This window comes from Dendrobates tinctorius, unplaced genomic scaffold (assembly GCF_039654945.1).
Source record: "Dendrobates tinctorius isolate UK_male_01 unplaced genomic scaffold, ASM3965494v1 ptg000272l, whole genome shotgun sequence".
NCBI classification, from domain to species: domain Eukaryota; kingdom Metazoa; phylum Chordata; class Amphibia; order Anura; family Dendrobatidae; genus Dendrobates; species Dendrobates tinctorius.
The window spans coordinates 12,154,236-12,170,759 of record NW_027361939.1 but is presented as its reverse complement, the minus strand read 5'-3'; the positions used below and the strand labels follow the sequence as shown (position 1 = coordinate 12,170,759).

Here is a 16,524-nt window from a genome sequence, read left to right as displayed (position 1 = left end):
CAATTTAGTTCCTAAACTGTTTCCACGTACAAGGCATGGGGCAGCTTTTGAATGTGTGTACTAGTTCCAAAGGAGTGTCACTCCCATAGCAGGAAGTAAACCAGTCGACCAGGGATACTAGGTCCTATCCACTTTTCCACGTGGGACAAGTTATACACTAAGCAGCAAGATAAATTTAAAAAAAAAAAAAAAAAAAGAAGTTTTTGCTCTGATTAAATAGCTTTTACATCACAAAAGAAAAAAGTTGCCACATGAGCATGGTACTTAGCACGTCAGTTGGTAATCTGAAGTTCATGAGGTTTTTTCCTCACACGTGGAACTATTCTCCCCCCTTTTCTTGGGATATTGTGTCACCCACTCAGAACTTTCTCACTGAAACATTTCCGATTCGAAAGGAAACAGGAGCCTTAGTGACAGACAGAACACATGGATTGTTGCGTCCCTTGACGCTTTGGAGTAATAAGGTGTAGTTGAGAATGGTTTAAGCTATGAAACAAAATGAAATCTTGTGCTAAAGGTCAGTAAGAGCCACAAATACCCTGATGTTCAGCATTTTTGACTGCAAAGTACAAAATCTACCTGAAATATTATTGTCTGGAAAATACATTTCTGTCTTTGATTGTTGGCAGTAGTACAGTAAAAGGTGCGTTCCCATACCGGGAGTCGAACCCGGGCCGCCTGGGTGAAAACCAGGAAGCCTAACCGCTAGACCATATGGGAATGGATAGCTACACACTGAGGTATCTATTGAAAAAAATCAGCTCGGGGGCTTGCACAAGAAACGTCTGCAGATTGGCACGTGCATCTTACCTCGTTAGCGCAGTAGGTAGCGCGTCTGTCTCATAATCTGAAGGTCGTGAGTTCGATACTCACACGGGGCAGCGGGCTCCTCTTTTCCGAAGAGATTTTGTCAAAAACTTAGAACTTTCCTGTTCATTTCTAACACGTTTCTGATAAGTAAGGATTTGTGAACCCAAATGACACATGGGATGCTGGTTCTCTTGACCCGTTTGCTGTATAAAGAGGCAGATGAGAGTGATTTGAGCTATGAAAAAAAATTAAATCTTGTGCCAAAGGTCGTCACAATGAATGTAACCAAAAGCTGGTGTTCAGAATGATTGACAGCTAAGCGCAAAATCTACCTGAAATACTTTTGTCTGAAAAACACCCGCGTCAGTCTCATAATCTGAAGGTCGTAAGTTCGATCCTCACACGGGGCAGCAGGCTCCTCTTTTCCGAAGAGATTTTGTCAAAAACTTTGAACTTTCCCTTTCAGTTCTAACACGTTTCTGATAAGTAAGGATTTGTGAACCCAAATGACAGATGGGACACATGGGTTGCTGTTTCTCTTGACCCGTTTGCTGTATAAAGAGGCAGATGAGAGTGATTTGAGCTGTTTGACAGCTAAGCGCAAAATCTACCTGAAATACTTTTGTCTGAAAAACACCCGTCAGTAGCGAGCGCGTCAGTCTCATATTCTGAAGTTCGTGAGTTCGATACTCACACGGGGCAGCGGGCTCCTCTTTTCCGAAGAGATTTTGTCAAAAACTTAGAACTTTCCTGTTCATTTCTAACACGTTTCTGATAAGTAAGGATTTGTGAACCCAAATGACACATGGGATGCTGGTTCTCTTGACCCGTTTGCTGTATAAAGAGGCAGATGAGAGTGATTTGAGCTATGAAAAAAAATTAAATCTTGTGCCAAAGGTCGTCACAATGAATGTAACCAAAAGCTGGTGTTCAGAATGATTGACAGCTAAGCGCAAAATCTACCTGAAATACTTTTGTCTGAAAAACACCCGCGTCAGTCTCATAATCTGAAGGTCGTGAGTTCGATCCTCACACGGGGCAGCAGGCTCCTCTTTTCCGAAGAGATTTTGTCAAAAACTTAGAACTTTCCCTTTCAGTTCTAACACGTTTCTGATAAGTAAGGATTTGTGAACCCAAATGACAGATGGGACACATTGGTTGCTGTTTCTCTTGACCCGTTTGCTGTATAAAGAGGCAGATGAGAGTGATTTGAGCTGTTTGACAGCTAAGCGCAAAATCTACCTGAAATACTTTTGTCTGAAAAACACCCGTCAGTAGCGAGCGCGTCAGTCTCATATTCTGAAGTTCGTGAGTTCGATCCTCACATGGGGAAGCGGTACCCTCTTTTCTGAAGAGATTCTGTCACCAAATTAGAACTTTCCCTTTCAGATTTAAAATGTTTCTGATAAGTAAGAATTTGCGAACCCAAATGACAGACAGGACACATGGGTTGTTGATTCTCTTGACACGTTTGCTGTAAAAGGGGCTAGTTGAGATTGATTTGAGCTATGAAACCAAATTAAATCTTGTGCCAAAGTTCATCACAACGAACGGACCAAAAGATGGCGTTCAGAATTTTCGACAGCTTAACGCAAATTCTACCTGAAATACTTTTGTCTGAAAAACACCTTTGTCTTTGAATGTTGGTGGCAGTACAGAAAAGTACATTCCCATACCGGGAGTTGAACCCGGCCCGCCTGGGTGAGAACCAGGAATCCTAACCGCTAGACCATATGGGAAAAGATGTGCTGTCTTATCAGTGACAATCTGAAAAAAAATAAGTTTTCTACTTGGCACAAGCAACTTCTGCAGTTCTATTTGCGCAGCTTGCCTCGTTAACACAGTTGTAAGCAAATCAGTCTCATAAGCTGAAAGATGAACGTTCGATTCTTAGACGGGGTACTGGTCCCTCGTTTTCTCAATCGATTCTGTCTCCATCTTGGCTACAGGGCCACAGATTTTTCCGATTCAGTACCAAAACATAACCAATTTAGTTCCTAAACTGTTTCCACGTACAAGGCATGGGGCAGCTTTTGAATGTGTGTACTAGTTCCAAAGGAGTGTCACTCCCATAGCAGGAAGTAAACCAGTCGACCAGGGATACTAGGTCCTATCCACTTTTCCACGTGGGACAAGTTATACACTAAGCAGCAAGATAAATTTAAAAAAAAAAAAAAAAAAAGAAGTTTTTGCTCTGATTAAATAGCTTTTACATCACAAAAGAAAAAAGTTGCCACATGAGCATGGTACTTAGCACGTCAGTTGGTAATCTGAAGTTCATGAGGTTTTTTCCTCACACGTGGAACTATTCTCCCCCCTTTTCTTGGGATATTGTGTCACCCACTCAGAACTTTCTCACTGAAACATTTCCGATTCGAAAGGAAACAGGAGCCTTAGTGACAGACAGAACACATGGATTGTTGCGTCCCTTGACGCTTTGGAGTAATAAGGTGTAGTTGAGAATGGTTTAAGCTATGAAACAAAATGAAATCTTGTGCTAAAGGTCAGTAAGAGCCACAAATACCCTGATGTTCAGCATTTTTGACTGCAAAGTACAAAATCTACCTGAAATATTATTGTCTGGAAAATACATTTCTGTCTTTGATTGTTGGCAGTAGTACAGTAAAAGGTGCATTCCCATACCGGGAGTCGAACCCGGGCCGCCTGGGTGAAAACCAGGAAGCCTAACCGCTAGACCATATGGGAATGGATAGCTACACACTGAGGTATCTATTGAAAAAAATCAGCTCGGGGGCTTGCACAAGAAACGTCTGCAGATTGGCACGTGCATCTTACCTCGTTAGCGCAGTAGGTAGCGCGTCTGTCTCATAATCTGAAGGTCGTGAGTTCGATACTCACACGGGGCAGCGGGCTCCTCTTTTCCGAAGAGATTTTGTCAAAAACTTAGAACTTTCCTGTTCATTTCTAACACGTTTCTGATAAGTAAGGATTTGTGAACCCAAATGACACATGGGATGCTGGTTCTCTTGACCCGTTTGCTGTATAAAGAGGCAGATGAGAGTGATTTGAGCTATGAAAAAAAATTAAATCTTGTGCCAAAGGTCGTCACAATGAATGTAACCAAAAGCTGGTGTTCAGAATGATTGACAGCTAAGCGCAAAATCTACCTGAAATACTTTTGTCTGAAAAACACCCGCGTCAGTCTCATAATCTGAAGGTCGTAAGTTCGATCCTCACACGGGGCAGCAGGCTCCTCTTTTCCGAAGAGATTTTGTCAAAAACTTTGAACTTTCCCTTTCAGTTCTAACACGTTTCTGATAAGTAAGGATTTGTGAACCCAAATGACAGATGGGACACATGGGTTGCTGTTTCTCTTGACCCGTTTGCTGTATAAAGAGGCAGATGAGAGTGATTTGAGCTGTTTGACAGCTAAGCGCAAAATCTACCTGAAATACTTTTGTCTGAAAAACACCCGTCAGTAGCGAGCGCGTCAGTCTCATATTCTGAAGTTCGTGAGTTCGATACTCACACGGGGCAGCGGGCTCCTCTTTTCCGAAGAGATTTTGTCAAAAACTTAGAACTTTCCTGTTCATTTCTAACACGTTTCTGATAAGTAAGGATTTGTGAACCCAAATGACACATGGGATGCTGGTTCTCTTGACCCGTTTGCTGTATAAAGAGGCAGATGAGAGTGAATTTTCGACAGCTTAACGCAAATTCTACCTGAAATACTTTTGTCTGAAAAACACCTTTGTCTTTGAATGTTGGTGGCAGTACAGAAAAGTACATTCCCATACCGGGAGTTGAACCCGGCCCGCCTGGGTGAGAACCAGGAATCCTAACCGCTAGACCATATGGGAAAAGATGTGCTGTCTTATCAGTGACAATCTGAAAAAAAATAAGTTTTCTACTTGGCACAAGCAACTTCTGCAGTTCTATTTGCGCAGCTTGCCTCGTTAACACAGTTGTAAGCAAATCAGTCTCATAAGCTGAAAGATGAACGTTCGATTCTTAGACGGGGTACTGGTCCCTCGTTTTCTCAATCGATTCTGTCTCCATCTTGGCTACAGGGCCACAGATTTTTCCGATTCAGTACCAAAACATAACCAATTTAGTTCCTAAACTGTTTCCACGTACAAGGCATGGGGCAGCTTTTGAATGTGTGTACTAGTTCCAAAGGAGTGTCACTCCCATAGCAGGAAGTAAACCAGTCGACCAGGGATACTAGGTCCTATCCACTTTTCCACGTGGGACAAGTTATACACTAAGCAGCAAGATAAATTTAAAAAAAAAAAAAAAAAAAGAAGTTTTTGCTCTGATTAAATAGCTTTTACATCACAAAAGAAAAAAGTTGCCACATGAGCATGGTACTTAGCACGTCAGTTGGTAATCTGAAGTTCATGAGGTTTTTTCCTCACACGTGGAACTATTCTCCCCCCTTTTCTTGGGATATTGTGTCACCCACTCAGAACTTTCTCACTGAAACATTTCCGATTCGAAAGGAAACAGGAGCCTTAGTGACAGACAGAACACATGGATTGTTGCGTCCCTTGACGCTTTGGAGTAATAAGGTGTAGTTGAGAATGGTTTAAGCTATGAAACAAAATGAAATCTTGTGCTAAAGGTCAGTAAGAGCCACAAATACCCTGATGTTCAGCATTTTTGACTGCAAAGTACAAAATCTACCTGAAATATTATTGTCTGGAAAATACATTTCTGTCTTTGATTGTTGGCAGTAGTACAGTAAAAGGTGCATTCCCATACCGGGAGTCGAACCCGGGCCGCCTGGGTGAAAACCAGGAAGCCTAACCGCTAGACCATATGGGAATGGATAGCTACACACTGAGGTATCTATTGAAAAAAATCAGCTCGGGGGCTTGCACAAGAAACGTCTGCAGATTGGCACGTGCATCTTACCTCGTTAGCGCAGTAGGTAGCGCGTCTGTCTCATAATCTGAAGGTCGTGAGTTCGATACTCACACGGGGCAGCGGGCTCCTCTTTTCCGAAGAGATTTTGTCAAAAACTTAGAACTTTCCTGTTCATTTCTAACACGTTTCTGATAAGTAAGGATTTGTGAACCCAAATGACACATGGGATGCTGGTTCTCTTGACCCGTTTGCTGTATAAAGAGGCAGATGAGAGTGATTTGAGCTATGAAAAAAAATTAAATCTTGTGCCAAAGGTCGTCACAATGAATGTAACCAAAAGCTGGTGTTCAGAATGATTGACAGCTAAGCGCAAAATCTACCTGAAATACTTTTGTCTGAAAAACACCCGCGTCAGTCTCATAATCTGAAGGTCGTAAGTTCGATCCTCACACGGGGCAGCAGGCTCCTCTTTTCCGAAGAGATTTTGTCAAAAACTTTGAACTTTCCCTTTCAGTTCTAACACGTTTCTGATAAGTAAGGATTTGTGAACCCAAATGACAGATGGGACACATGGGTTGCTGTTTCTCTTGACCCGTTTGCTGTATAAAGAGGCAGATGAGAGTGATTTGAGCTGTTTGACAGCTAAGCGCAAAATCTACCTGAAATACTTTTGTCTGAAAAACACCCGTCAGTAGCGAGCGCGTCAGTCTCATATTCTGAAGTTCGTGAGTTCGATACTCACACGGGGCAGCGGGCTCCTCTTTTCCGAAGAGATTTTGTCAAAAACTTAGAACTTTCCTGTTCATTTCTAACACGTTTCTGATAAGTAAGGATTTGTGAACCCAAATGACACATGGGATGCTGGTTCTCTTGACCCGTTTGCTGTATAAAGAGGCAGATGAGAGTGAATTTTCGACAGCTTAACGCAAATTCTACCTGAAATACTTTTGTCTGAAAAACACCTTTGTCTTTGAATGTTGGTGGCAGTACAGAAAAGTACATTCCCATACCGGGAGTTGAACCCGGCCCGCCTGGGTGAGAACCAGGAATCCTAACCGCTAGACCATATGGGAAAAGATGTGCTGTCTTATCAGTGACAATCTGAAAAAAAATAAGTTTTCTACTTGGCACAAGCAACTTCTGCAGTTCTATTTGCGCAGCTTGCCTCGTTAACACAGTTGTAAGCAAATCAGTCTCATAAGCTGAAAGATGAACGTTCGATTCTTAGACGGGGTACTGGTCCCTCGTTTTCTCAATCGATTCTGTCTCCATCTTGGCTACAGGGCCACAGATTTTTCCGATTCAGTACCAAAACATAACCAATTTAGTTCCTAAACTGTTTCCACGTACAAGGCATGGGGCAGCTTTTGAATGTGTGTACTAGTTCCAAAGGAGTGTCACTCCCATAGCAGGAAGTAAACCAGTCGACCAGGGATACTAGGTCCTATCCACTTTTCCACGTGGGACAAGTTATACACTAAGCAGCAAGATAAATTTAAAAAAAAAAAAAAAAAAAAAAAAAAGAAGTTTTTGCTCTGATTAAATAGCTTTTACATCACAAAAGAAAAAAGTTGCCACATGAGCATGGTACTTAGCACGTCAGTTGGTAATCTGAAGTTCATGAGGTTTTTTCCTCACACGTGGAACTATTCTCCCCCCTTTTCTTGGGATATTGTGTCACCCACTCAGAACTTTCTCACTGAAACATTTCCGATTCGAAAGGAAACAGGAGCCTTAGTGACAGACAGAACACATGGATTGTTGCGTCCCTTGACGCTTTGGAGTAATAAGGTGTAGTTGAGAATGGTTTAAGCTATGAAACAAAATGAAATCTTGTGCTAAAGGTCAGTAAGAGCCACAAATACCCTGACGCTTTGGAGTAATAAGGTGTAGTTGAGAATGGTTTAAGCTATGAAACAAAATGAAATCTTGTGCTAAAGGTCAGTAAGAGCCACAAATACCCTGATGTTCAGCATTTTTGACTGCAAAGTACAAAATCTACCTGAAATATTATTGTCTGGAAAATACATTTCTGTCTTTGATTGTTGGCAGTAGTACAGTAAAAGGTGTGTTCCCATACCGGGAGTCGAACCCGGGCCGCCTGGGTGAAAACCAGGAATCCTAACCGCTAGACCATATGGGAATGGATAGCTACACACTGAGGTATCTATTGAAAAAAATCAGCTCGGGGGCTTGCACAAGAAACGTCTGCAGATTGGCACCTGCATCTTACCTCGTTAGCGCAGTAGGTAGCGCGTCAGTCTCATAATCTGAAGGTCGTGAGTTCGATACTCACACGGGGCAGCGGGCTCCTCTTTTCCGAAGAGATTTTGTCAAAAACTTAGAACTTTCCTGTTCATTTCTAACACGTTTCTGATAAGTAAGGATTTGTGAACCCAAATGACACATGGGATGCTGGTTCTCTTGACCCGTTTGCTGTATAAAGAGGCAGATGAGAGTGATTTGAGCTATGAAAAAAAATTAAATCTTGTGCCAAAGGTCGTCACAATGAATGTAACCAAAAGCTGGTGTTCAGAATGATTGACAGCTAAGCGCAAAATCTACCTGAAATACTTTTGTCTGAAAAACACCCGCGTCAGTCTCATAATCTGAAGGTCGTAAGTTCGATCCTCACACGGGGCAGCAGGCTCCTCTTTTCCGAAGAGATTTTGTCAAAAACTTAGAACTTTCCCTTTCAGTTCTAACACGTTTCTGATAAGTAAGGATTTGTGAACCCAAATGACAGATGGGACACATGGGTTGCTGTTTCTCTTGACCCGTTTGCTGTATAAAGAGGCAGATGAGAGTGATTTGAGCTGTTTGACAGCTAAGCGCAAAATCTACCTGAAATACTTTTGTCTGAAAAACACCCGTCAGTAGCGAGCGCGTCAGTCTCATATTCTGAAGTTCGTGAGTTCGATACTCACACGGGGCAGCGGGCTCCTCTTTTCCGAAGAGATTTTGTCAAAAACTTAGAACTTTCCTGTTCATTTCTAACACGTTTCTGATAAGTAAGGATTTGTGAACCCAAATGACACATGGGATGCTGGTTCTCTTGACCCGTTTGCTGTATAAAGAGGCAGATGAGAGTGATTTGAGCTATGAAAAAAAATTAAATCTTGTGCCAAAGGTCGTCACAATGAATGTAACCAAAAGCTGGTGTTCAGAATGATTGACAGCTAAGCGCAAAATCTACCTGAAATACTTTTGTCTGAAAAACACCCGCGTCAGTCTCATAATCTGAAGGTCGTGAGTTCGATCCTCACACGGGGCAGCAGGCTCCTCTTTTCCGAAGAGATTTTGTCAAAAACTTAGAACTTTCCCTTTCAGTTCTAACACGTTTCTGATAAGTAAGGATTTGTGAACCCAAATGACAGATGGGACACATGGGTTGCTGTTTCTCTTGACCCGTTTGCTGTATAAAGAGGCAGATGAGAGTGATTTGAGCTGTTTGACAGCTAAGCGCAAAATCTACCTGAAATACTTTTGTCTGAAAAACACCCGTCAGTAGCGAGCGCGTCAGTCTCATATTCTGAAGTTCGTGAGTTCGATCCTCACATGGGGAAGCGGTACCCTCTTTTCTGAAGAGATTCTGTCACCAAATTAGAACTTTCCCTTTCAGATTTAAAATGTTTCTGATAAGTAAGAATTTGCGAACCCAAATGACAGACAGGACACATGGGTTGTTGATTCTCTTGACACGTTTGCTGTAAAAGGGGCTAGTTGAGATTGATTTGAGCTATGAAACCAAATTAAATCTTGTGCCAAAGTTCATCACAACGAACGGACCAAAAGATGGCGTTCAGAATTTTCGACAGCTTAACGCAAATTCTACCTGAAATACTTTTGTCTGAAAAACACCTTTGTCTTTGAATGTTGGTGGCAGTACAGAAAAGTACATTCCCATACCGGGAGTTGAACCCGGCCCACCTGGGTGAGAACCAGGAATCCTAACCGCTAGACCATATGGGAAAAGATGTGCTGTCTTATCAGTGACAATCTGAAAAAAAATAAGTTTTCTACTTGGCACAAGCAACTTCTGCAGTTCTATTTGCGCAGCTTGCCTCGTTAACACAGTTGTAAGCAAATCAGTCTCATAAGCTGAAAGATGAACGTTCGATTCTTAGACAGGGTACTGGTCCCTCGTTTTCTCAATCGATTCTGTCTCCATCTTGGCTACAGGGCCACAGATTTTTCCGATTCAGTACCAAAACATAACCAATTTAGTTCCTAAACTGTTTCCACGTACAAGGCATGGGGCAGCTTTTGAATGTGTGTACTAGTTCCAAAGGAGTGTCACTCCCATAGCAGGAAGTAAACCAGTCGACCAGGGATACTAGGTCCTATCCACTTTTCCACGTGGGACAAGTTATACACTAAGCAGCAAGATAAATTAAAAAAAAAAAAAAAAAAAAAGAAGTTTTTGCTTTGATTAAATAGCTTTTACATCACAAAAGAAAAAAGTTGCCACATGAGCATGGTACTTAGCACGTCAGTTGGTAATCTGAAGTTCATGAGGTTTTTTCCTCACACGTGGAACTATTCTCCCCCCTTTTCTTGGGATATTGTGTCACCCACTCAGAACTTTCTCACTGAAATGTTTCCGATTCGAAAGGAAACAGGAGCCTTAGTGACAGACAGAACACATGGATTGTTGCGTCCCTTGACGCTTTGGAGTAATAAGGTGTAGTTGAGAATGGTTTAAGCTATGAAACAAAATGAAATCTTGTGCTAAAGGTCAGTAAGAGCCACAAATACCCTGATGTTCAGCATTTTTGACTGCAAAGTACAAAATCTACCTGAAATATTATTGTCTGGAAAATACATTTCTGTCTTTGATTGTTGGCAGTAGTACAGTAAAAGGTGCGTTCCCATACCGGGAGTCGAACCCGGGCCGCCTGGGTGAAAACCAGGAATCCTAACCGCTAGACCATATGGGAATGGATAGCTACACACTGAGGTATCTATTGAAAAAAATCAGCTCGGGGGCTTGCACAAGAAACGTCTGCAGATGGGCACGTGCATCTTACCTCGTTAGCGCAGTAGGTAGCGCGTCAGTCTCATAATCTGAAGGTCGTGAGTTCGATACTCACACGGGGCAGCGGGCTCCTCTTTTCCGAAGAGATTTTGTCAAAAACTTAGAACTTTCATGTTCATTTCTAACACGTTTCTGATAAGTAAGGATTTGTGAACCCAAATGACACATGGGATGCTGGTTCTCTTGACCCGTTTGCTGTATAAAGAGGCAGATGAGAGTGATTTGAGCTATGAAAAAAAATTAAATCTTGTGCCAAAGGTCGTCACAATGAATGTAACCAAAAGCTGGTGTTCAGAATGATTGACAGCTAAGCGCAAAATCTACCTGAAATACTTTTGTCTGAAAAACACCCGCGTCAGTCTCATAATCTGAAGGTCGTGAGTTCGATCCTCACACGGGGCAGCAGGCTCCTCTTTTCCGAAGAGATTTTGTCAAAAACTTAGAACTTTCCCTTTCAGTTCTAACACGTTTCTGATAAGTAAGGATTTGTGAACCCAAATGACAGATGGGACACATGGGTTGCTGTTTCTCTTGACCCGTTTGCTGTATAAAGAGGCAGATGAGAGTGATTTGAGCTGTTTGACAGCTAAGCGCAAAATCTACCTGAAATACTTTTGTCTGAAAAACACCCGTCAGTAGCGAGCGCGTCAGTCTCATATTCTGAAGTTCGTGAGTTCGATCCTCACATGGGGAAGCGGTCTCCTCTTTTCTGAAGAGATTCTGTCACCAAATTAGAACTTTCCCTTTCAGATTTAAAATGTTTCTGATAAGTAAGAATTTGCGAACCCAAATGACAGACAGGACACATGGGTTGTTGATTCTCTTGACACGTTTGCTGTAAAAGGGGCTAGTTGAGATTGATTTGAGCTATGAAACCAAATTAATTCTTGTGCCAAAGTTCATCACAACGAACGGACCAAAAGATGGCGTTCAGAATTTTCGACAGCTTAACGCAAATTCTACCTGAAATACTTTTGTCTGAAAAAACACCTTTGTCTTTGAATGTTGGTGGCAGTACAGAAAAGTACATTCCCATACCGGGAGTTGAACCCGGCCCGCCTGGGTGAGAACCAGGAATCCTAACCGCTAGACCATATGGGAAAAGATGTGCTGTCTTATCAGTGACAATCTGAAAAAAAATAAGTTTTCTACTTGGCACAAGCAACTTCTGCAGTTCTATTTGCGCAGCTTGCCTCGTTAACACAGTTGTAAGCAAATCAGTCTCATAAGCTGAAAGATGAACGTTCGATTCTTAGACGGGGTACTGGTCCCTCGTTTTCTCAATCGATTCTGTCTCCATCTTGGCTACAGGGCCACAGATTTTTCCAATTCAATACCAAAACATAACCAATTTAGTTCCTAAACTGTTTCCACGTACAAGGCATGGGGCAGCTTTTGAATGTGTGTACTAGTTCCAAAGGAGTGTCACTCCCATAGCAGGAAGTAAACCAGTCGACCAGGGATACTAGGTCCTATCCACTTTTCCACGTGGGACAAGTTATACACTAAGCAGCAAGATAAATTTAAAAAAAAAAAAAAAAAAAAAAAAGAAGTTTTTGCTCTGATTAAATAGCTTTTACATCACAAAAGAAAAAAGTTGCCACATGAGCATGGTACTTAGCACGTCAGTTGGTAATCTGAAGTTCATGAGGTTTTTTCCTCACACGTGGAACTATTCTCCCCCCTTTTCTTGGGATATTGTGTCACCCACTCAGAACTTTCTCACTGAAACATTTCCGATTCGAAAGGAAACAGGAGCCTTAGTGACAGACAGAACACATGGATTGTTGCGTCCCTTGACGCTTTGGAGTAATAAGGTGTAGTTGAGAATGGTTTAAGCTATGAAACAAAATGAAATCTTGTGCTAAAGGTCAGTAAGAGCCACAAATACCCTGATGTTCAGCATTTTTGACTGCAAAGTACAAAATCTACCTGAAATATTATTGTCTGGAAAATACATTTCTGTCTTTGATTGTTGGCAGTAGTACAGTAAAAGGTGCGTTCCCATACCGGGAGTCGAACCCGGGCCGCTTGGGTGAAAACCAGGAATCCTAACCGCTAGACCATATGGGAATGGATAGCTACACACTGAGGTATCTATTGAAAAAAATCAGCTCGGGGGCTTGCACAAGAAACGTCTGCAGATTGGCACCTGCATCTTACCTCGTTAGCGCAGTAGGTAGCGCGTCAGTCTCATAATCTGAAGGTCGTGAGTTCGATACTCACACGGGGCAGCGGGCTCCTCTTTTCCGAAGAGATTTTGTCAAAAACTTAGAACTTTCCTGTTCATTTCTAACACGTTTCTGATAAGTAAGGATTTGTGAACCCAAATGACACATGGGATGCTGGTTCTCTTGACCCGTTTGCTGTATAAAGAGGCAGATGAGAGTGATTTGAGCTATGAAAAAAAATTAAATCTTGTGCCAAAGGTCGTCACAATGAATGTAACCAAAAGCTGGTGTTCAGAATGATTGACAGCTAAGCGCAAAATCTACCTGAAATACTTTTGTCTGAAAAACACCCGCGTCAGTCTCATAATCTGAAGGTCGTAAGTTCGATCCTCACACGGGGCAGCAGGCTCCTCTTTTCCGAAGAGATTTTGTCAAAAACTTAGAACTTTCCCTTTCAGTTCTAACACGTTTCTGATAAGTAAGGATTTGTGAACCCAAATGACAGATGGGACACATGGGTTGCTGTTTCTCTTGACCCGTTTGCTGTATAAAGAGGCAGATGAGAGTGATTTGAGCTGTTTGACAGCTAAGCGCAAAATCTACCTGAAATACTTTTGTCTGAAAAACACCCGTCAGTAGCGAGCGCGTCAGTCTCATATTCTGAAGTTCGTGAGTTCGATACTCACACGGGGCAGCGGGCTCCTCTTTTCCGAAGAGATTTTGTCAAAAACTTAGAACTTTCCTGTTCATTTCTAACACGTTTCTGATAAGTAAGGATTTGTGAACCCAAATGACACATGGGATGCTGGTTCTCTTGACCCGTTTGCTGTATAAAGAGGCAGATGAGAGTGATTTGAGCTATGAAAAAAAATTAAATCTTGTGCCAAAGGTCGTCACAATGAATGTAACCAAAAGCTGGTGTTCAGAATGATTGACAGCTAAGCGCAAAATCTACCTGAAATACTTTTGTCTGAAAAACACCCGCGTCAGTCTCATAATCTGAAGGTCGTGAGTTCGATCCTCACACGGGGCAGCAGGCTCCTCTTTTCCGAAGAGATTTTGTCAAAAACTTAGAACTTTCCCTTTCAGTTCTAACACGTTTCTGATAAGTAAGGATTTGTGAACCCAAATGACAGATGGGACACATGGGTTGCTGTTTCTCTTGACCCGTTTGCTGTATAAAGAGGCAGATGAGAGTGATTTGAGCTGTTTGACAGCTAAGCGCAAAATCTACCTGAAATACTTTTGTCTGAAAAACACCCGTCAGTAGCGAGCGCGTCAGTCTCATATTCTGAAGTTCGTGAGTTCGATCCTCACATGGGGAAGCGGTACCCTCTTTTCTGAAGAGATTCTGTCACCAAATTAGAACTTTCCCTTTCAGATTTAAAATGTTTCTGATAAGTAAGAATTTGCGAACCCAAATGACAGACAGGACACATGGGTTGTTGATTCTCTTGACACGTTTGCTGTAAAAGGGGCTAGTTGAGATTGATTTGAGCTATGAAACCAAATTAAATCTTGTGCCAAAGTTCATCACAACGAACGGACCAAAAGATGGCGTTCAGAATTTTCGACAGCTTAACGCAAATTCTACCTGAAATACTTTTGTCTGAAAAACACCTTTGTCTTTGAATGTTGGTGGCAGTACAGAAAAGTACATTCCCATACCGGGAGTTGAACCCGGCCCGCCTGGGTGAGAACCAGGAATCCTAACCGCTAGACCATATGGGAAAAGATGTGCTGTCTTATCAGTGACAATCTGAAAAAAAATAAGTTTTCTACTTGGCACAAGCAACTTCTGCAGTTCTATTTGCGCAGCTTGCCTCGTTAACACAGTTGTAAGCAAATCAGTCTCATAAGCTGAAAGATGAACGTTCGATTCTTAGACGGGGTACTGGTCCCTCGTTTTCTCAATCGATTCTGTCTCCATCTTGGCTACAGGGCCACAGATTTTTCCGATTCAGTACCAAAACATAACCAATTTAGTTCCTAAACTGTTTCCACGTACAAGGCATGGGGCAGCTTTTGAATGTGTGTACTAGTTCCAAAGGAGTGTCACTCCCATAGCAGGAAGTAAACCAGTCGACCAGGGATACTAGGTCCTATCCACTTTTCCACGTGGGACAAGTTATACACTAAGCAGCAAGATAAATTTAAAAAAAAAAAAAAAAAAAAAAAAAGAAGTTTTTGCTCTGATTAAATAGCTTTTACATCACAAAAGAAAAAAGTTGCCACATGAGCATGGTACTTAGCACGTCAGTTGGTAATCTGAAGTTCATGAGGTTTTTTCCTCACACGTGGAACTATTCTCCCCACTTTTCTTGGGATATTGTGTCACCCACTCAGAACTTTCTCACTGAAACATTTCCGATTCGAAAGGAAACAGGAGCCTTAGTGACAGACAGAACACATGGATTGTTGCGTCCCTTGACGCTTTGGAGTAATAAGGTGTAGTTGAGAATGGTTTAAGCTATGAAACAAAATGAAATCTTGTGCTAAAGGTCAGTAAGAGCCACAAATACCCTGATGTTCAGCATTTTTGACTGCAAAGTACAAAATCTACCTGAAATATTATTGTCTGGAAAATACATTTCTGTCTTTGATTGTTGGCAGTAGTACAGTAAAAGGTGCGTTCCCATACCGGGAGTCGAACCCGGGCCGCTTGGGTGAAAACCAGGAATCCTAACCGCTAGACCATATGGGAATGGATAGCTACACACTGAGGTATCTATTGAAAAAAATCAGCTCGGGGGCTTGCACAAGAAACGTCTGCAGATTGGCACCTGCATCTTACCTCGTTAGCGCAGTAGGTAGCGCGTCAGTCTCATAATCTGAAGGTCGTGAGTTCGATACTCACACGGGGCAGCGGGCTCCTCTTTTCCGAAGAGATTTTGTCAAAAACTTAGAACTTTCCTGTTCATTTCTAACACGTTTCTGATAAGTAAGGATTTGTGAACCCAAATGACACATGGGATGCTGGTTCTCTTGACCCGTTTGCTGTATAAAGAGGCAGATGAGAGTGATTTGAGCTATGAAAAAAAATTAAATCTTGTGCCAAAGGTCGTCACAATGAATGTAACCAAAAGCTGATGTTCAGAATGATTGACAGCTAAGCGCAAAATCTACCTGAAATACTTTTGTCTGAAAAACACCCGCGTCAGTCTCATAATCTGAAGGTCGTAAGTTCGATCCTCACACGGGGCAGCAGGCTCCTCTTTTCCGAAGAGATTTTGTCAAAAACTTAGAACTTTCCCTTTCAGTTCTAACACGTTTCTGATAAGTAAGGATTTGTGAACCCAAATGACAGATGGGACACATGGGTTGCTGTTTCTCTTGACCCGTTTGCTGTATAAAGAGGCAGATGAGAGTGATTTGAGCTGTTTGACAGCTAAGCGCAAAATCTACCTGAAATACTTTTGTCTGAAAAACACCCGTCAGTAGCGAGCGCGTCAGTCTCATATTCTGAAGTTCGTGAGTTCGATACTCACACGGGGCAGCGGGCTCCTCTTTTCCGAAGAGATTTTGTCAAAAACTTAGAACTTTCCTGTTCATTTCTAACACGTTTCTGATAAGTAAGGATTTGTGAACCCAAATGACACATGGGATGCTGGTTCTCTTGACCCGTTTGCTGTATAAAGAGGCAGATGAGAGTGATTTGAGCTATGAAAAAAAATT

At 42.0% G+C, this 16,524-nt stretch overlaps 20 non-coding genes across 20 annotated transcripts; 7 read left to right on the top strand and 13 right to left on the bottom strand.

Moving 5' to 3' along the window:
* Positions 1 to 648: 648 nt before the first annotated feature.
* TRNAE-UUC (transfer RNA glutamic acid (anticodon UUC)) lies at positions 649 to 720 on the bottom strand. The gene has a single exon. It is a non-coding gene; the product is annotated as a tRNA-Glu (tRNA).
* Positions 721 to 808: 88 nt separating this feature from the next.
* Positions 809 to 881, top strand: TRNAM-CAU (transfer RNA methionine (anticodon CAU)). Its single transcript has one exon. It is a non-coding gene; the product is annotated as a tRNA-Met (tRNA).
* Positions 882 to 2,477: 1,596 nt separating this feature from the next.
* On the bottom strand, positions 2,478 to 2,549 carry TRNAE-CUC (transfer RNA glutamic acid (anticodon CUC)). Its single transcript has one exon. It is a non-coding gene; the product is annotated as a tRNA-Glu (tRNA).
* An 895-nt stretch (positions 2,550 to 3,444) lies between these two features.
* On the bottom strand, positions 3,445 to 3,516 carry TRNAE-UUC (transfer RNA glutamic acid (anticodon UUC)). Its single transcript has one exon. It is a non-coding gene; the product is annotated as a tRNA-Glu (tRNA).
* Positions 3,517 to 3,604: 88 nt separating this feature from the next.
* On the top strand, positions 3,605 to 3,677 carry TRNAM-CAU (transfer RNA methionine (anticodon CAU)). Its single transcript has one exon. It is a non-coding gene; the product is annotated as a tRNA-Met (tRNA).
* An 882-nt stretch (positions 3,678 to 4,559) lies between these two features.
* Positions 4,560 to 4,631, bottom strand: TRNAE-CUC (transfer RNA glutamic acid (anticodon CUC)). The gene has a single exon. It is a non-coding gene; the product is annotated as a tRNA-Glu (tRNA).
* Positions 4,632 to 5,526: 895 nt separating this feature from the next.
* On the bottom strand, positions 5,527 to 5,598 carry TRNAE-UUC (transfer RNA glutamic acid (anticodon UUC)). The gene has a single exon. It is a non-coding gene; the product is annotated as a tRNA-Glu (tRNA).
* An 88-nt stretch (positions 5,599 to 5,686) lies between these two features.
* Positions 5,687 to 5,759, top strand: TRNAM-CAU (transfer RNA methionine (anticodon CAU)). The gene has a single exon. It is a non-coding gene; the product is annotated as a tRNA-Met (tRNA).
* Positions 5,760 to 6,641: 882 nt separating this feature from the next.
* Positions 6,642 to 6,713, bottom strand: TRNAE-CUC (transfer RNA glutamic acid (anticodon CUC)). The gene has a single exon. It is a non-coding gene; the product is annotated as a tRNA-Glu (tRNA).
* A 998-nt stretch (positions 6,714 to 7,711) lies between these two features.
* On the bottom strand, positions 7,712 to 7,783 carry TRNAE-UUC (transfer RNA glutamic acid (anticodon UUC)). The gene has a single exon. It is a non-coding gene; the product is annotated as a tRNA-Glu (tRNA).
* An 88-nt stretch (positions 7,784 to 7,871) lies between these two features.
* Positions 7,872 to 7,944, top strand: TRNAM-CAU (transfer RNA methionine (anticodon CAU)). Its single transcript has one exon. It is a non-coding gene; the product is annotated as a tRNA-Met (tRNA).
* Positions 7,945 to 9,540: 1,596 nt separating this feature from the next.
* Positions 9,541 to 9,612, bottom strand: TRNAE-CUC (transfer RNA glutamic acid (anticodon CUC)). The gene has a single exon. It is a non-coding gene; the product is annotated as a tRNA-Glu (tRNA).
* An 896-nt stretch (positions 9,613 to 10,508) lies between these two features.
* Positions 10,509 to 10,580, bottom strand: TRNAE-UUC (transfer RNA glutamic acid (anticodon UUC)). The gene has a single exon. It is a non-coding gene; the product is annotated as a tRNA-Glu (tRNA).
* An 88-nt stretch (positions 10,581 to 10,668) lies between these two features.
* Positions 10,669 to 10,741, top strand: TRNAM-CAU (transfer RNA methionine (anticodon CAU)). The gene has a single exon. It is a non-coding gene; the product is annotated as a tRNA-Met (tRNA).
* Positions 10,742 to 11,707: 966 nt separating this feature from the next.
* TRNAE-CUC (transfer RNA glutamic acid (anticodon CUC)) lies at positions 11,708 to 11,779 on the bottom strand. Its single transcript has one exon. It is a non-coding gene; the product is annotated as a tRNA-Glu (tRNA).
* Positions 11,780 to 12,679: 900 nt separating this feature from the next.
* On the bottom strand, positions 12,680 to 12,751 carry TRNAE-UUC (transfer RNA glutamic acid (anticodon UUC)). Its single transcript has one exon. It is a non-coding gene; the product is annotated as a tRNA-Glu (tRNA).
* Positions 12,752 to 12,839: 88 nt separating this feature from the next.
* Positions 12,840 to 12,912, top strand: TRNAM-CAU (transfer RNA methionine (anticodon CAU)). Its single transcript has one exon. It is a non-coding gene; the product is annotated as a tRNA-Met (tRNA).
* Positions 12,913 to 14,508: 1,596 nt separating this feature from the next.
* TRNAE-CUC (transfer RNA glutamic acid (anticodon CUC)) lies at positions 14,509 to 14,580 on the bottom strand. Its single transcript has one exon. It is a non-coding gene; the product is annotated as a tRNA-Glu (tRNA).
* A 901-nt stretch (positions 14,581 to 15,481) lies between these two features.
* On the bottom strand, positions 15,482 to 15,553 carry TRNAE-UUC (transfer RNA glutamic acid (anticodon UUC)). Its single transcript has one exon. It is a non-coding gene; the product is annotated as a tRNA-Glu (tRNA).
* An 88-nt stretch (positions 15,554 to 15,641) lies between these two features.
* Positions 15,642 to 15,714, top strand: TRNAM-CAU (transfer RNA methionine (anticodon CAU)). Its single transcript has one exon. It is a non-coding gene; the product is annotated as a tRNA-Met (tRNA).
* The last annotated feature ends 810 nt before the right edge of the window (positions 15,715 to 16,524 follow it).